The sequence below is a fragment of the Limulus polyphemus genome, unplaced genomic scaffold (genome assembly GCF_000517525.1).
Source record: "Limulus polyphemus unplaced genomic scaffold, Limulus_polyphemus-2.1.2 Scaffold3300, whole genome shotgun sequence".
NCBI lineage: Eukaryota > Metazoa > Arthropoda > Merostomata > Xiphosura > Limulidae > Limulus > Limulus polyphemus.
In genome coordinates this window covers 70544-88126 of record NW_013668910.1, presented here as the reverse complement: position 1 = coordinate 88126, position 17583 = coordinate 70544, and positions in this window count along the sequence as shown.

Genomic DNA, 17583 nt, shown 5'->3' with positions numbered 1-17583 from the left:
CTGACGTTTGACTGTCTCGACTGCACTTTTCTGCCTCTTTGTTGGTCAAGCTTGATTTCGCAAAATTTATTTATTTCAGTTACCAGTTATGGTATATTATGGGGTGGAGGTGGTAGTACTTGCCCCGTCATTTTTGGCGGGCTATACGCTAGTAGAGGTATTATAAACGTCATAAGATTTCTAGGCTAGGACTTTCACTATCTATAACACAGAATTAACGGTTTGTTTGTTTGTTTGTTCTCGTATAAGCACAAAGCTACCCATAATGGGCTATTCGATCCCCGAATTTTAGTGTTATAAGCCGTAAGTTTACCGGTGAGCCACCAGGGGTCAGCAGAACTATCTAATCCTTCGTTTGTTTTGAATTTCGAGGGCTATCTGCGCTAGTCGTCCCTAATTTAGCAATGATAGACGAGAGGGAAGGCAGCTAGTCAACATTACCTAATGCCAACTCTTGGGCTACTCTTTTGCCAGCGAATAGTGGGATTGACCGTAACACTACATTGCCCCACGGCTGAAAGGGCGAGTATGTTCGGTGACGGAGATTCAAACCCACGCTCCGCGGATTTCGAGTCGAATGTCCTAACTACCATGCGATGTCAGGCCTCATGAAGGATAGGAAGCTTATTCTCTTTTCTCTGCAATTTTAGCATTAAAATTTAACATTGACACAATAACCGCTAAAAAACAAAAGACTATTGTCAATCATGAGAGATTCATTTAAAGATAAAGAAACAGAAAGTTACTGAATCTGCTTAGGAATTTCATGTTTATAATTTTGATTATATTTGTTATTTGCAAATTTCAGACCGTGTAAAAACTTACATTGTACACAAGAGTCGTCTGTAATTAAAATTTATTTGATAATTACGAAAATCTAAACGATGACTGAATATCAAAAATTATTTTTGGTGATAATGCCAATGAACATGAAAATAAACTGACGATGTACCTTCAAGGACACGAATGATAATCTTTTCTTTCATCCAGTTCATTGCTATGATAATTATTACCATCTTATCAGAGCATTTAAATTAGCTTTAACTACGTTTACTACTCAATGCATTATGACATTTCTTAGATGGCGCCTCGATCAACGATGTTCAAAGTATATAGTTTAAAAAGGGCTGTAATAAGATCGCTTATCTATATGAAAGTACTCATTACGTACGTTTTATAACCTGCGACCCTTATTCACAAGCTATCCCACAGAATCCATCTAGTCAATGAGATATAAAGTCTTTTTTAAGACAAGGATTACTATGAAGCTCACGCCTTCCACGTCAGTCAAATTGACTTTTCTTGGCAGCACAGAATCCTGGGAAAATTACAATAGACACTTGCATCTCATGTTCAACTGACACAAGTAGTATTTGGAAAAATTATAATCCCCTCAAATATTGGGAGTGATTCGGTGTACTTTGAACCCAGAGGATTTTCAAGGGCCTTAACCTAACGTAGAAGAAATACACAATAAAAAGAGACGTTATTAACAGCAGGCAGTTTCAGAATCATTTTGACAAGAAAGAGGTCAGATTATTTTCATAACTGAATTTACTGTCAAATCCACGGACTTTTATTTACTCATTCTTTTATCTTTACTATGAACTTCATACGCCCCCCCCCTCCACCCCCGTGAGACAGCGTTACAATCTGCCGTGGACACAGCAGATAGCCAAATGTGGCTTTGCACTAAACTAGACAATCAAATGAGCAATGAACTCTATGAGAGTTGGTGAAACATTGGTTATTACGTTGAAGATATTTGGTATCATATATATAATTTAAGATGTCAATAGATGCTGTCTAAATAAAATGAAATAAATACTGAGTATTTAATATGGACAAAAATGGTGATTATGTAAATACTGAGTACGCTGAGTGTGGCCCAATGATTAAGGTGCTGGACTATGGATCTGCGGGCCCAGTGTTTGGGTTCCTTTACCGCCAAAAACTAAATCACTTTCCGTACTTTGGGGTCGTGGGTGCTTTAAGAAGCTGACAGTCAAATCCTAATACTCGGACACACAAGATTAGCCCAGGAGTTGGTGAAGGACGTTGTTGATCTACTGCCTTTCCTCTCGCTTATCGGCTCAAAAGTAGGAACGGCTAGTCTTTATAGCCCTTTTGTAGCTTTGTACAAATATTCGAAAACAAAAACAAAGATACATTGAGTAAACCATTAATTAGGCGTTACAGTTATCGTTTCTTAAGCAGTATGTTTTAGGTAGGTAATGTATTGGTAGTGATATTTTGTAATTTCGGGTAAAATGTATGTGTTGCATAAATCAGTAAGATAAGAAGTAGCATTCCTTTTCTCTGAAAAGATACATGTAATACGTTAATCAGGGATAACCTTTAACCCTTGTTTAAAATGTGGTATACAGAGAGCGATTTGTGGTCTGTTGCCACAGGCGCATTTTTATCATCTATATGCTTGGTTCATCTATATGAATTTCCAACCGTTTGATAGTGTGCTGCCGTCACAGACAGACTTATTTCTTGAGAAATATTTTCATAAGCTTCCAGGAATAATTCGATATCGATTGCTATTTACACGACAGAAATGGCCGAAAAATCATCTTACTCACAGTTGCTTACGTACCTATCAAGTCCTTCGATGCAGCTCTAATGGACTTTTGTGTGTTTGGCTACTAATACGTTGTTCCAGTCTGCACTAAGAACAGCGTGGGATCCGTGGAAGGTTTGTCCAAATGTTTGGTCTAAGACTGACTTGGTATTCTTTGCAGAAGCTTATTAGAAATAGTTGGGCAATAGTACGTAATCATGGTCATCATATTAAACATGATCAGCAATGGAGAAAGTATTTCCAAGGATAGCAAGAGATCTGGATCGACAATGGAGAAAGTATTTCCAAGGATAGCAGGAGATCTGGATCGACAATGGAGAAAGTATTTCCAAGGATAGCAAGAGATCTGGATCGACAATAGAGAAAGTATTTCCAAGGATAGCAAGAGATCTAGATCGACAATGGAGAAAGTATTTCTAAGGATAGCAGGAGATCTGGATCGACAATGGAGAAAGTATTTCTAAGGATAGCAGGAGATCTGGATCGACAATAGAGAAAGTATTTCCAAGGATAGCAAGAGATCTGGATCGACAATAGAGAAAGTATTTCCAAGGATAGCAAGAGATCTGGATCGACAATAGAGAAAGTATTTCCAAGGATAGCAAGAGATCTGGATCGACAATGGAGAAAGTATTTCCAAGGATAGCAAGAGATCTGGATCGACAATAGAGAAAGTATTTCCAAGGATAGCAAGAGATCTAGATCGACAATAGAGAAAGTATTTCCAAGGATAGCAGGAGATCTGGATCGACAATGGAGAAAGTATTTCCAAGGATAGCAAGAGATCTGGATCGACAATAGAGAAAATATTTCAAAAGATAATAAAAGACTCAAAACATTATTCTTATAATCAGTATACCTCATTACAATTGAGAGTAATATTCTTGGGTCTTTAGACAAGTTACGATGTGTAACCTAGTAAGATATTAAGGTTTACAGTGTAAATAGTATGGAGTAGTTTAACCACGTACCATAAGTTTTAAAGTTATTGGGAAATTTATTATATTACCTCATTTACCCTAATGTCATTAATGGCAAGACAATGTAAGTACAGGTTATCGGTGAGAAGGTATGAGCTAATTAATCTTACAAAGTTCTGTGAGATGATAAAACATATTCATTGTTTCTATGACGAGCCCTCAGCCGGAAATAGACGCCTAAAAGCCAACAACTTATTTATTGCAATATATTCGTTTGACTGTCTCTCACGTTCAACCAAATCTGAGGGCGTTAGTTCCCAGTATAATTCGGACTGCCATTCAAAAGGAACATAAACTAAACAGGGGTGTGGCGGTTAAAAGATCTCATCTGTTAAATATACGAATGCTAGACTGGTCACAACTTATCGAGAAAAGTTTGACAGACAGCCAATTGATTTAATTGATGAGGACATGGTCACGTGGTTTGAACAAGGTAGGATGCAGGAAGAATACCTGATCGACAGCGTTGTTATTATGAGGAATAATGAAACCCACACCTGTTAAATCAGGCGTGAAATTTATCACCTGACGGTTGTATATATACCGAATCACACACGGGTCAGCCACATGACCTGTCATATCGGTCTACAGACTAAATTAAACCGGTCTCTTATCACAGTCTTTATTCTTACTGAACTCTATCATTACTTTACTATGTGTCATTTCAACACTTAAAATGATAAATGTAAGTTACTTATAGAATATTTTCAATGTTAGTTTAAATGTATTATCTAAAATCGTTAGAAGTTTAGGTGGTTCTCTAGCATCTTACGAATTCCTGTTTTCACAACTTACAACAACGATATTATTCTACATACAGTTTCGTATTTTCACAACTTGCAACAATGCTATTATTCTACTTACAGTCTTGTTTTCATAACTTATAACAATGATGTTATTCTACTTACAGATTACTCTTTCGCAAAATACAACAATGCTATTATTCTACTTACAGTCTTGTTTTCATAACTTATAACAATGATGTTATTCTACTTACAGATTATTCTTTCGCAAAATACAACAATGCTATTATTCTACCTGCAGGTTTTTGTTTTCAGAACTTACAACAATGCTATTATTATATTTACAGGTTTTTGTTTTCACAGCCTGTAACAATGGTATTATTCTAAATTAGAATAAAGCCTTAGGAAATCGAATAAGTCTTCGTTATATTTCTATTTTCTAGTCGTCATACATTTCTATTTATCCAAAGGAAATTTTGGAAATATTTCAATGACTTCAAATGAAGCTTTTCACATGTTAAACCCACAGTTTAATAAAGCTTATTATGGGGATGAAAGAGGACACTCAATTCCTCTTATTCTTCAATGTATTGTAATTAATCAAATCAAAATAAGAAGTTGTATGTATGTTTAAATTTGGTATTGTTCCGTTATTGTGGTTACACAATATTTTTGTGTATTTTACCTACTATTATGAGTATCACAGTGTTTCTTTAAACAGTCAGAAAACTTCGCAAAATTCCATTCTGTAAGCAATCATGTCATTGTCATGTGATCTCTTAATTACGTATTATAATTCTGTAATTTAACAAGCGAATATCTGTATTTATCCAAAAACTTACTTTATTGATAGCTCCATTTTGTGTCTTAAAAGAATAGTTTGTTTTTTAAATAAAAATTCGTTAATAAGCTTAATCCTACCTAACATTATAATCAACAAGCTTGTTACGGAACGTTAAATCTTAATATCGGATGTTGACACACAATGATGTTAATAGTGCACAGGAGCTAAGCTGTAGAGTGGAGTAATACCGCTTTGAGAATTAGCCATAAAAAAAAACATATTTGATACAGTCAAATTGCAATTCTAACATGTAGTGAACTTACTTAATATATGAGGTAATTGTTTTTTGTGTTCCTCTAAGGGCTTACAAGGGCTGTACATACCTCTGTGTAAACACAATATCTACACAAGAATCAATAATTTTCGATGGAGCATGCGTTTTATTCTGGAACAAATCAAATTGAGGTAAATATCTTCAGGCTTAATAATACATACACCACGTATAAAGCAGTCAATGCCTTATTCTCAAACATTTGGCTACGTTCTTCGCATGCACGTTTTTGAAACATAAACTTATTTGAGATTTTTTTTACTTAAACAGGTTCGTGTGATTAGAATTCCCTTAATTCATTTTATAATTTTATTATACTGGCTAACATACCATAACCGAGCTTATATTAACACATTTCTATCTCTGGTCGGTTGAATGATATTGGATAGTATCAAATAAAATAATTTCATTGTCACCTTCCTATCACTTTTCGGTTGAGTGATATTGGATAGCATCAAAGAAAATACTTTTGTGCCCCCTTTTCTATTGGTTGGAGGATATTGGGTAACATCAAATAAAAGAATTCCGTGGTCACTCACTTTTCTACCATTGATTGGTTGAATGATATTATATAACATCAAGTAACAGAATTTTATGGTCACGGTTGAATGATACTGGATAACATTAATTAAAACAGTGTTATGTGCAGTCTTATATCTTTATTTGGTTGAATTATCTCAGATATAACAAATAAAATAATTCTGTTGTTACCCTTCTAAGGACACTTTTCTGTCTCTGGTCCGTTAACATCATATTAAAACGTTGTTATGAATAATATTATATCTCTAGTCGTTTGATTGTGTTTTTCTAGCATGATATAAGACAGTTTTGTGGACATTTTTCCATGATTTTGTTTTCAATCGAATAATATTGTACAACATCAAGATTGAAGTAAAACAGCATTATGAACATATTTCTATTCCTGATCAGTAGGTTTGTTTTGTTACGAATATTCACGAAAATGTACACAAGGGCTATCTGTATTAGCCGTCCATAATTTCGAACTGATAGACTAGAAGAATGACAGCTAGTCAAGAACACCCACCGCCTACTCTTCGGACACTCTAATTGAAAAGTGCAATCTGACCGTCACCCTTATAACGCACTTACAATTTTAAACTGCAGAAAATGATCTTATGGCAACGGGGCACGAATCATGGACCTTCGGAATCAATAGTTAGACATGCTAACCTCCGTGTCGCGCCCAGTTACTGATTATTTGAATGACATCTCATAAATAGATAGTGGGCAAATTATTTTAATCTAATAACCTCTCGTTTAAATTAAACATTTCAGCGTGAACGTTTACACATAACTATGTGACTTCCATTACAATTTACTGGAGATAAGATGAATTCCTAGCTATTAACAATTTATTGTATATCGATCACACTGATCAAGTACTTATTCTAAACATAAAGTATAATAAGACGTATAATTTTAAGCTTTTATTAGGTTAAAGTTTAACACAAGATTTGTATGCCAACTTAACTAATTAGAAATATATATTCGAAAGAATGGACAATCTTTTACAATAAGATAAATGTTTCTTTATGTTCAAAACTGCCATCTAACCCTTAGGACATTTTTCATATTATTCATAAGCTATCTGCCTACCCATACCTGCAAGAGCTTAGGAACTAAAACTCGATAATTTACACCATCAGTAAAAAAAAAAAACACAAAAAAACAAAACAAATTCCTATGTCAGGGATTGATCCTAGACCCTGTCCACCCCTACATCCCTCACTCAAGCCTCTTGTTAAAATGTAACCGTGGGTGCCTCCTGATTAGCTGAATGCCCCACCGTGTCCCCCTGGTGGGGGCTGCATGCCGCTCGCTGCCACCACCTAGGTGTCAGCCATGTCTCCACAGTCGACAGCAGTGTGATTTATGTAGTTCTTTCGTAGATGGCAGCACGATAGGAGGTCTATCGGTGAGGTTATCAGCCTACAAGACGGTACAAGTGGCTGGGTTACATGGTGATGTCAGGACGTTTCGATTCATTCAGTGTTTATAATACATATATATATTATGTAAAACATTTCACAAGATTGAAAACGACGTAAAGAAAAAGTCAACCAACAGATAACGTATCACTGAATTCAAAATTTTCAGTCATAACGGTCGTTAAAAGTTTACCAAAAATTCCGGCAGCTAGTGCTAAATATGACTTTGGTTTTAGTTACTTGCTAAATGCATAAGCGTCGATGGCTCAGATTCTTTCTCTTAATCTTGAAGAGGAAATATATATATATATACACACATTGTTTCTGCTATGATGTTACACTTTTGAAATGCGTTTTTCGTTTCATTACAATATTTAGCTCTAAATCTCACCACCTTATGAAACTTTTGTAAATGAATCCTGATTTTGTCATGGTAGCATATATTTTGTATATATAATTATATTTCAGTTTTTCACACGGTTTTCTCTGTTCTTTTGTGATGTTAGAAATACGAAAGACAAATAATGCATAACGTATTCGGCACTAATATTGATCCAAACTAAAGTTGTTTTCTAACGAACTACACATAGATTTAATATTACTTGATGAGGACGATTTACACATGTTAACATAAAGAGTTAATATCACTTGATGAGGACGATTTACACATGTTGACACAAAGAGTTAATATTACTTGATGAGGACGATTTACACATGTTAACACAAAGAGTTAATATTACTTTATGAGGACGATTTACACATGTTAACATAAAGAGTTAATATCACTTGATGAGGACAATTTACACATGTTAACACAAAGAGTTAATATTACTTGATGAGGACATTTACACATGTTAACACAAAGAGTTAATATTACTTGATGAGGACGATTTACACATGTTAACACAAAGAGTTAATATTACTTCATGAGGACGATTTACACATGTTAACACAAATAGTTAATATTACTTCATGAGGACGATTTACACATGTTAACACAGAGAGTTAATTACAATTTATGAGAACAGTTTATGCATGTTAACATAAAGAGCTAATCGCATTTTATGATACAGTTTGCATATTCTAATGTAATAACATCATGTGTGACCATTTGGCAGTCTCCATATTAGACTTACGACTGTGGAGAAAACGTCACAGTCTGTTTCGAGGAAGAATATTCATATAGCTAGGTTGTTAAATAACTTAGAATAACAGAATGTAGCATTTCGAGAAAGGAAGCTATCTTTTAGTTTTCTATGGAAACAGAAAATCTTGTGCAGCAGAATGTTTATGACAAGAATCGGCCCAGAAAGGGCATCCATAGCCAATCCGGAGGATCGCTCTCGATCACAAAATGAGTATTGGTACGAAAGATAATCCCTTGACCCCCAAAAATAATTCATTGTAGTGAATACGATCATATTTCCATAAGTTATAAGCTTCGAGCCAAACCTCAAAATCAACATCTGTTTTTATGAGAAAGATGACCAATGAAGCTGGAATCGCAACAATTAGATTCTACCAGACATCCATCAAGACCAGCAACGCAGTTTCAATGAACTTTTGTGTCCCTCGTCTATTCATATGTGGTTTGGAGGTACAGTGGAGGTCTGGAGAAAAATAGTCAAGATTGACCTTGTCGTCCGTTAATTACACTTGCTACTATGAAAATTCCGACATAATCGCAGTCATGAAAGTGAGCATTATTAACAATGGAGGGCATGGGGGTGGGGGTGGAGGTAATATACAACTACATTATGTAATATGAACTTATTTTGGAATTTTAATATAGTCAATAAACGAAATTTGTAGAAGCGAAACGTGGCTACAAGACCCAATTATTAAGCTCTTGGCAGTTACTGTAGCGATAAGAAGGAAAATAACGACTAGAAAGCGTTAAAAATGGAGAGATCCGATCGTTAGCGTATTCGACAGTTGCCTATGAATGAAGCCACTATCGATTAAAATTCCCCCCTTATCACCCCAGCCTGAGGCTTCGTGGTCTAACAAGAAAAAACCTGGCAAACTAAAAAAAATGTAAATTGTCCTGAGTGGTAGGTGAGAACTTGTCTGATATGGGAGATTACGTTCTTTAGTGTAGAACATGCTCCAACACCCTCCGTTACTCTCGTTATCACCCTCTCTGATGACGTGTATCGTTCAGATCAACCGTTGCTCCCTGCCCTAATTGGTTGTTTTAAGTTTCCCTCAAGAATTATCATCAGCTTGCTGCCCACCTGCTACAGGGATAGCTTCAACAGTAAACTAGCGGAATGAGAGCACGAGTCCAGGCACTGCTTGGACACCTCGTGCTTAATTAGTAGAGCTGCCTCCATAGAGCACGTTGTAGAATACCGTATGATAATTGAACTCGCGAAGAATGGAAGTTACAAAACACAAAGGCGTTAGAAACAAAACGTAAAATAAAAAGGAACAATGTAGCTCGAACGTTTAATGAACTGACGAATTAAAAACACGTTTCAACAATCTTGTAATCACTGAATAACAGAATGGAATATATGAACCACCATTATAAAAAACACGTTTCAGAAGTCTTGTAATCACTGAATGACAGAATGGAATATATGAACCACCATTATAAAAAACACGTTTCAGTAGTCTTATAATCACTGAATGACAGAATGGAATATATGAACCACCATTATAAAAAAACAAAACAAAACACGTTTTAGCAGTCATATAATCACTGAATGACAGAATGGAATATATGAACCACCATTATAAAAAACACGTTTTAGCAGTTCCATTCTGTCATTCAGTGATTATATGATATATGAACCACCATTATAAAAAACACGTTTCAGTAGTCTTATAATCACTGAATGACAGAATGGAATATATGAACCACCACAATTAAAAAACACGTTTTAGCAGTCATATAATCACTGAATGACAGAATGGAATATATGAATCACCATTATAAAAAACACGTTTTAGCAGTCATATAATCACTGAATGACTGGTGGTTCATATATTCCATTCTGTCATTCAGTGATTATATGACTGCTAAAACGTGTTTTTTTTATTGTGGTGGTTCATATATTCCATTCTGTCATTCAGTGATTATTAGACTACTGAAACGTGTTTTTTATAATGGTGATTCATATATTCCTTTTCAATAAGAAAAAAAACACGTTTTAGCAGTCATATAATCACTGAATGACAGAATGGAATATATGAACCACCATTATAAAAAACACGTTTTAGCAGTCATATAATCACTGAATGACCAAAAGGAATATATGAATCACCATTATAAAAAACACGTTTCAGTAGTCTAATAATCACTGAATGACAGAATGGAATATATGAACCACCACAATAAAAAAAAACACGTTTTAGCAGTCATATAATCACTGAATGACAGAATGGAATATATGAACCACCATTATAAAAAACACGTTTTAGCAGTCATATAATCACTGAATGACCAAAAGGAATATATGAATCACCATTATAAAAAACACGTTTCAGTAGTCTAATAATCACTGAATGACAGAATGGAATATATGAACCACCACAATAAAAAAAAACACGTTTTAGCAGTCATATAATCACTGAATGACAGAATGGAATATATGAACCGTCATTATAAAAAAATAATCAAATATTCAAAACGTGTTTTCTTCGTGCTATTTCTCAGTCTGTTACTTGTATATATATATATAGCCTTTTCTTTGTCCATTCTAAGATACGGACATTTTAGTCCCTGAAGTAAACAGTTAATTCTATCTCTCGAGCACTTAATATTTCATTCCCATGCGTAGAAGTCATTTATCTCCACAAATCCAGAACTTTTCTTGAAAAGTGTTTATAAATAATATATTACATTTTCATATAAACAACCCACATTAGAAATGGGCTATCTTCTTTAGAGGCGGTTCAGTATGACACAGCTTCAATCTCATAAACTTTTCATAATACAACATCTCCACCTCTTTTACAAACTGTTCATAATACACGATCTCCACCTTGTTTACAAACTGTTCATAATACACGATCTCCACCTCTTTTGCAAACTGTTCATAATACACGATCTCGGCCTCTTTTACAAACTGTTCATAATACAATATTTCCACCTCTTTTACAAACTTTTCATAATATACGATCTCGGCCTCTTGTACAAACTGTTCATAATAGACGATCTCCATCTCTTTTACAAACTTTTCATAATACACGATCTCCATCTCGTTTACAAACTGTTCATAATACACGATCTCCACCTTGTTTTGCAAACCATTCATTATATGTAATCCACTTCTGTTATAAACTGTTGAATTGCAGTTTTTCCTTTAGAAACACATTTTAGTACACAGGCAGTCATCATATGAAATGTTTAAATTCAAGAAACACCACATCATAATTCTCGCGGTTCATATCTTGCAGTTATCTCTTAACACACTCACTTCACCTTATAAAACCAGCCTTTCACTCATATGAAAGGAAGCTTACGTACACACCACAAATCGATATTTTTACGATAAAAAGCCATTATTCAGAACATAAGTACACGAACTGAAACACGTGCTTTGCAAACCAATCAAAATGTTATGATAAAACCAATACCCAACGCCTCCAGTGATTTGTTTCACTTAATATTTTTTAATATCGGTAACATCCTGGTGGCAAGTTGTCAGCGGAAGAGTACACGATAACGTATATTTTAGTGACACGTGACTGATATAAAGAACTAGTTATTTGAATGATATATATTCTACAACGAAGAAAATTTTTATCTATACCTTTTGTTTAATTTTAATGTCAGTGAGATCTCGTTAATTGTTGATCTCTCCATTAAAAAACACGCTTGAAACTTTGTCATTAAGCCTAGTTTTCAGTGATACGTAAGTTTATTAAAGTCATAACCTGGAATTCAGGAATGTCTGACTGTGAAAAAAGTCGTAAGTACGGATTTGTTTCTATAGCAACCGTTGCATCTTTTTAAATTTGTAAACTTAAGATAATTAACCAAGAGTAATTAGGCTACTAAAGAAGACCAGGGTCACCAAATTTGCTACGTTTTCTTCTTCCATGTTTTAACACAAGTAAGCGAGTTGTAAAGTCAAAGTTATAACCTAGTATGGCTTAAGGCACGATCAGAAACTTGACTAAAGCAAAGGACTTCACAATTAAGTTATTTTTCAATCTAATGGACAACAAGGTTGAAATTATAGCTTACTTCAAGAGCATAATTTATTTCATTCAGTACCAATTAATGTTTCAGTTTCATTGACTGTATATTTTTAGTGAAAATCAATGAAATACATACATCATTAAGTTCTATTTTTTTAGAGTTAAGTCTGAAGGAAGTTGACAATAGATTAACTCAGTAACGAATAAAGGCTCTCTTGGCATTGCTCCAGTCTTAACACCTACTGGGTATAAAGTGTGGATGTTTGATCGAAAAGAGCATTGGGTATTCTGTCAGAAAATATCAAACTGTTCAACAGAAAGAAACACCACAGGACCTCACCTAAAAATACAAACGCAGCACATCAGCAAGAAAACCATTACAAAACATCAACACGTTACTTCAGCAAGAAACAATATTCCAAATATCTAGCAAAGTACATCACCAAGAAACATCACCACATCACATCATCTAATTATTTATTTACGTTCTAGAGGAGTTTTGCACTAGCCGAACTATACTGGCTCTTTTCCTTCCCTCCAATTTGGGAGTCCTTCTGTAGAACATGTGTCAGTGCACAGTCTAGGTAGCTTTGAACCGTCTCTAGCTCAGAACCAACAACCACGTTTATTTTATCTATTATTATTAGTAATTATTGTGTATCATTTTTTATTCTTAGTTTGAATTTAACACCAGGTACCCAATGTTTGTAGGATGATTTGAATGTTATTACTTATACTACCACTTTATGCTTAATAAGTTTGGCACCAACTTAGACACGGACTCTCTCGTAGTCTCCTCAGGTGTCTTCTAGTAATAATTCCCAATTCAATTTGATGTAGGTAGCATCTTTACTCTTTACATACCTTCATGCTTTCTCCACTTCTGGCCCGGCATAGCCGGATGGTTAGGGCGCTCGACTCGCAATCTGCGTGTCGCGGGTTCGAATCTCTATCACACCAAACATGCTCGCCCTTTCCGCTGTGGGAGCGTTATTATGTGACGGTCAATCCCACTATTCGTTGATAAAAGAGTAGCCCAAGAGGTGGTGATGACTAGCTGCCTTCCCTCTAGTTTTACACTGCTAAATTAGAAACGGCGAGCGCAGATAGCCCTCGTGTAGCTTTGCGCGAAATTCGAAACAAACAAACAATCCTCCACTTCCATACTTTCAACCTTTTTCCTCTAGTCTTTCACTTGACTTTTATAAAACTTTCTTCCATGTGTTCCTGCTCCCTCAGTCTACATAATATTCTAATTATGATGTTATTCAGAGATCTTACAAGAAGGGCTGTGCCTTACCAGCTAGCTGATACACTTTCTTACTGAATGATATGCAAATGTGACCTGGAATGTAGATAGTTATCAGAAGAGCTTTAAAGTATCTTAAAGGTTTTACCCATCTTCTTGAGATAGAACCTGTCTCTAATTTTGTGATGAGGGTTAGATACTTTGCCAGGAGTATGATCCTGTCATGACCTTCGCTTTTATTGTTTAACTAGACATGTTTATCATCATATGCTTCATATTCTACTGTGAATGAACTGGATTGCCCAGTTTTTGCTGCTGACTAGTTAAACACTAGATTCCATCTCTGTGCATGGTTTCTCCTTAAGCAGTCAGTCCTTTCTGACTGACATCCATTGCTATGACCAATGTCGGTCTCTGGGTGAGTTAGAAAGGTCAGTTTAGGGAGAAGTGTCCAGATCTTGCCATTGATAAATAAAGGCAAAGAAACCAACTTTATCAAACTGCACAGAGATGCAGGAAAACCAGCAATAAACTGTAGCTGTTGCCATTTCCACTCCAAACATCTAATAGAGCCACAGTTAAGATTGGATACTGCTTCAGAAAGGTACAGCAGGCAGCTTGCACCACAAGATATAGTTGATTTTAGCACTTGGCTATCAAAATATAAGGACAAAAGATGACGTTCCTGTTTAATATAGGAGTGACCACGATTTTAATAGACATCACCACATTTTAGGCACTCCAAGTGAAGCCAACACTGTGGCTAGTTAACATTGATTTCACCATGTCAAATGATAGTAGGCTAGATGAAACTGGAGAATCATGTCTCAGAATACATCTAGCTTGTGTAAACCACAGGATAAAGGTATTCATTGCTTACCCAGGTCCTGGCACAGGAATTATGGGAGAGGACATGCTGCAGAAGCTGTCTGCCAGTTTTGCCTGTGTAACAGGACAACTAAGCTTCATGGAAAAACTATCTAATGGCAGTCAGAATAGACTTAAAGCCATTGGACATCATGAGTGTACATTGAGGAGGGAGTCACAAAGATATCTGTGCATGCAGGTCGTCCTCTGTGCTTTACCATTGACAACCTCAAGTGTGGTGGAACTGTGTGATATAGTTGTAGAGCCAGTTGTGGATGCACTCCAAATGATGGTCTAGAATTGTAGGCAATTAGCTATCCAGTTCTCTTCGGGAATGGTCATTAGAGTGGCAAACGAAGCAAAGGTGTCTGAAGCTAACTAGGTGATACAAAATATCAAGTTTGTTAATTCTGGTCAAACTGATTGGGACAAACACTCGCTTTACATCATAATGGTGGGATGTGCAAAAAAAACAGAGTTTGACTAATTGTTTACCAACAGTACTTATGTTTGGTAGAGAAGTACTGCCTTCTGTAGACTTGAAATGTGGACCACCACAATGCAATGGGGCCACAGTATCCACAGGAATACGTGAAATGTTTTCAAACTTTGTTACCCAATGTGCGTGGGCTTGAACATCAGCAATTGGGTAAGTTCCCATACAACAACAAAAAGTGCTCTGACAAAACAGTCAAAGAGTGCCAATTCAAGCATTGGGATTGCCTTTGGCTTTGGTATGTTATAGCAACATGGAAGCCACTGGTCCTGGCTGAGCAGGTTCATACTTGACACTACAACAGATAGGTCGATTGATCTATGAAATACAGTAGTCATGTGGCATATGTAAATTCATGGAACAGGTTGAAAGTCTGCAATTATATCTTTGTGATGCTCCTTTTGAGCACTGGATCGTCCAAGAGTCAGATGTTGAGATTGACGAATTGGAGGGTGACGACAATAATAAAATGTATCACATTAGCTCAGCGTATGAGGAGGAAAAAAACAGAAAATACATATCTGGCTATGCATAAATGAGCCAGATGAGGGCAACTGAAGATGTGCCAGAGAGCTCTAGTGGTCAAACAAAATGCCAATGATCACTATGGCTGGGGATGACTGCAAGAGCATCAGTTAGGACAGTCGCTGACTGCAAGTTCACTGACTGAAAGTAAGTAGAAATCCTTGCTTTTCGACCAATCAAATGATGTTCACCATACAATGTATGCACATCACTGTGTGATTTCCACTTGATTTTCTATAGCTAGAACAGTCAATTAATCAAGAAAGCAATGAATGAAAGGGTTTTCGGAGCTATCGGGTGATACTTCTGACAAACTATATGGATTACATTTCTATCTATTATATAATTGCCAATAGATTAAAAGAGTTGGTATCTGTAAGATTGTAAGATTGATGGGACCAAAAGGGCTTTGTAGCCCCTACCTTCTAAGCTATTGAGCAGTGTCAAATGCAATATCCACAGGATATCAGCTGATAGCTGTTCTATTACTGCAGAATTATGACAGCTGGAATTGGTAGATATAATACTTAGAACATCATGAATTTGCAAAACTGGAAGTGTTGGCTAAGATTTCAAAACTCAGCTAAAAGAGTCTTATGATCATTACTTTCTGAACTATTGAGAACCTTTCAATCTAAGTGATGTAAGTTCTCAACCTGTGAAGTGCTTGTTCGAGTCCTTCAGTACATTTGGATATGTATAATCTCTACAATTATGGCTGATAAGTATTGTTCTCTCAGTCATGCAGAATGTCAATCAGGTTATAGTGAATATGAATGGAATATGTCTTATTTCATTAGATGTTTCTGTATTTATCTTTCTGCGGCACTAAATCTAACTCCTTAAATCCGAGCGGACGCTCACAGTGCCCGGCCGAAAATTCCTATTTACCTATCGAACGGTGATAGCATCCGATAACATTTATGTCTCTTTGGCTAAAAATTAATCGAAACCATGTTAATATCCACCTTTTATAAATAGACCGGAAATTTCATAAGGTTTGGTGATAATTATTAGGACATCATGAAAATATTTCAGGCAGAACACACAAAAACAATTATGGGATTAAAGAGTTAATGAGTGGATTGATTTGTGATTGGCAAAATCATAAGTTAGTTGGCAGCTGTCTATGACAGTAAATGTATTTACTGAATCTAGTTTATGTTGGTATGATAATTTAATTGATATATAAGGTAGCAACAGTGTAAAAAGTAATTCTGCATAGGAGAATTTTAACTAAAAGTCTAAATTCAGCTGAATTCTGGGTTATTATAATGCCTGAAAACAAGTTGGGTGTCACTTCTCACAGATGGCGACATGTTGCAACACTGTAACTATCAGTGTCTATTTACGAGAGTTGCTCAAGTTGGTTATGATGGAAGCAGCACCCAGTGCCAAAGGAAACCCGTCTAAGCTTTAATGTAAGTGAGGATGTGTACTGTGGAAGTATATGTATATGGTACACTGTGTAGAATCATTCATGAGTAGACTTGAGAGGTTTAATGGACTGCAACAGCCTCTTACATGAAAACGGGACGACGTTTCGGCTTTAAGACTGAGGTCTTTTTCACACTTGAAGGAAGCCTCATTATAAAATATCACCCCCTTTTTTCATTTACCAGGTAGTTGCATTTGATTTAAGTTCTCAAACCTACTTTGTCTACTCTACCTAAACTTTCACTGAAACAGTATTATTCACAAGTGTTGTATAAGAAGTGAACCAATCACTAAAATTCAACTAGTAAGCAGCATTTAAACGAAGGAAATATTCTGATCAGGATATGTATGAAGTTGACTGAGACTATTACCTGTGAAACATTGATTGAAGATACAGTGAGCTTGCTATTTCTGTAAATGAGGAAGAGAAAATATTTAATTTCAAGACTGAAATGGTTGCCAGATAATAAATTATTAT